At 39.6% G+C, this 2,465-nt stretch overlaps 1 non-coding gene across 1 annotated transcript; it reads left to right on the top strand.

Annotated features, from left to right (window-relative positions):
* The first annotated feature begins 359 nt into the window (after positions 1-359).
* On the top strand, positions 360-466 carry LOC145055944 (small nucleolar RNA R71). Its single transcript, XR_013685488.1, has one exon. It is a non-coding gene; the product is annotated as a small nucleolar RNA R71 (small nucleolar RNA).
* The last annotated feature ends 1,999 nt before the right edge of the window (positions 467-2,465 follow it).

Genomic DNA, 2,465 nt, shown 5'->3' with positions numbered 1-2,465 from the left:
CTTGAGCTCTTCTGTTCCCAAACTCATCTATATTGCAGTCCTTGGTCAAGTGTGGACCACTGCATCTCTCGCACCCCACTCTTATGGCATGTATCGAATGGTCCATTTGTGTTATCCTGCGATCCATGTTATTCAGCATGGCCATGACAGCTGCAATTTCTTCAGTTTGGGACCCACCACCGCCTTTGATTCCATCTTGCCTTGGGTTGTGGTATTCGCGAGAGTGTTTCGCGAATTCTTTAATTAGCTCCTTAACCTCCCTTGGATTTTTCTTTGTCAACGGTCCTTGAGAATCAAGGAGTTGTCTTATCATCACATTGACCCCATCATAAAAGATTGACATCTCTTGCTGCACATTTAGGTCATGTTGAGGGCAATTTCTGAGCAAGCCCTTGTACCTTTCCCAAGCTTCGTATAGTGACTCCCCCGGCTGTTGCTCAAAGTTGGCTATTGCCTTTTTGAGTTTGGATATCTTGGATGGCGGGCAAAACTGGTCCAGAAATTGCTCACGCATTTGAGCCAAAGTGGTGATTGTACCCGGAGCGAGTGCTTTCAACCACTCCTTAGCAGCTCCTTTGAAAGTAATGGGAAGCATCCTAAGCAAGACTGTGTTTCTGTTGACATTTGGGACATTGAAGTAATCCGCAATGTCATTGACTTCATCTAGATGCTTAAAAGCATCCTCATGATCTTTCCCGAAAAATGGGATGTCCTTCAGTGCGGTCAGTATGTGTCCCTTCAGCTCGAATGTGGCAGTGGCAGGTATTGCGGGTTGGACTAAACCGGGACCCATATCCTCTCGGATCCGCTTCTTGTAAGCTCCCATGGACATTTCTTCAATCACTGCCATCTCGTTCCTTGGCTTGTTCTCGGGTTCGTTTGTGTGTTCTTCAAATTCTGGCTCGGTCTCGCTTTCGGACTCGGTCTGGACGGGTGTATGATCCAAATGCTCAAGATTGCTCTTGTGCTTCGCTGATGAACTTGACTCTCCTGTCTTCTTTCCCGACTTCCTAGAAAAGGCTGACTTCAATTCCTGCAAGGGCGTCTTTTTCTTGTGAAGTGCAGACTCAGGATCTTCCAGTGGTGCCACCAAGTGTGTGTTTGAGCTTCTGGTCATGAACTCCTGCAACTTGCTAAACTAAAAACGTAAAACTGAACTAAAATAAGAAAGACTAACTTCAACTAAAAAAAATATAGTTTTTAACTGTCCACGTCGTGGCCAGAGTAGTGCCACGTCGTGGACTCTGTGAATAACAGAAAAAATTATTTTGCTGAAAAATTAACTTTTTGTGGGTTTTTACTCCACAAGAAGGATCGATCAATTTAATGCAAATAAATAAGCTAAAAACTAAGTCGTTCCCCAGAAACGGCGCCAAAAACTTGATGTGCACGAAAGTACTCACTAATTTTAATATTTATAACCTAACAAACTTAACTAACTATGCACTTATAGGCAGTGTACCTAGTCAGATTACAGTATAGCTTGGGTAAGTCGGGTGTCGATCACAGGGAACGTTGTTCTAATTAATTTACTTACTATTAAATTAACCTAATTTATTAACAAGTTTAATAAAGGTTTTTTTTTCTGGTTTTACAAGATCAGATTAACTTAATTCAAAATGAAAACACACTCTTGTTTAGTTTTGAATCCACTTTTCTCTTATGGCTAGCTAATGATTACGGATTATTAAGTTGGTTTTTAGTTGTATTAGTAATTTAGTTCTATCTTACCAATAACTAACTAATTCATGTCAAACCATGTATGTTCACACATAATTAAACACAGAACTAATTATGAATGTAAATATGCTATGTAAGATTTGTTGTATAAACGCAATTATGGTCACAATACACGTTCTCTAGCACATCTAAGCTTTATTTATTCTAATTGCTAACTAAGATTGGTCAATCCTAGCTCTAACAATTCGATGTTCACTAAATTATTAGGTAAACAGGTTCATGCAGTTTAATGATCACTAAGCTACACAGAACATGCAATCAAGCAAATAGATAAACAAATAATAGCATGCTAGGTTATACAAATCAAACACAAGCAATTTCTTTACCAACTAAATTCAATCCATAAACATATAACTATTCATAAGTTCAAAGCTTCATCTAGCTAAACAAGAGTAGCTAGATTCAGCTGCTCATCATAGCAGATAAATCAACACAACTAAAACTAATGAAAGACATGTTCTTATATAACTAAAATATAAACCTTTACTTCTTTTGGTGTTGAAAACCCTCTTCCAGAACCTTTCTTTCGTTCTTATTCGTCTCCTGGAACTCTTTTTCTTCTGCCAAAAGCCTCCCTTTTCGTAATAATCAGGAGGACTTATATAATCCTCAAAAACCCCGCGCCACGTCGTGGCCAGATGTGCCACGTCGTGGGCTTCAAGCAATCTGTATCCTTCAAGGAAATCCTCCGCGTCGCGATGTTTATCTTCTAGAACACCCGTGCC

This window comes from Lactuca serriola, chromosome 5 (genome assembly GCF_051521515.1).
Source record: "Lactuca serriola cultivar US96UC23 chromosome 5, Lser_US96UC23_V15, whole genome shotgun sequence".
NCBI classification, from domain to species: Eukaryota; Viridiplantae; Streptophyta; class Magnoliopsida; order Asterales; family Asteraceae; genus Lactuca; species Lactuca serriola.
The sequence above is the reverse complement of the archived record's forward strand: the minus strand, read 5'-3'. Positions and strand labels throughout refer to the sequence as shown.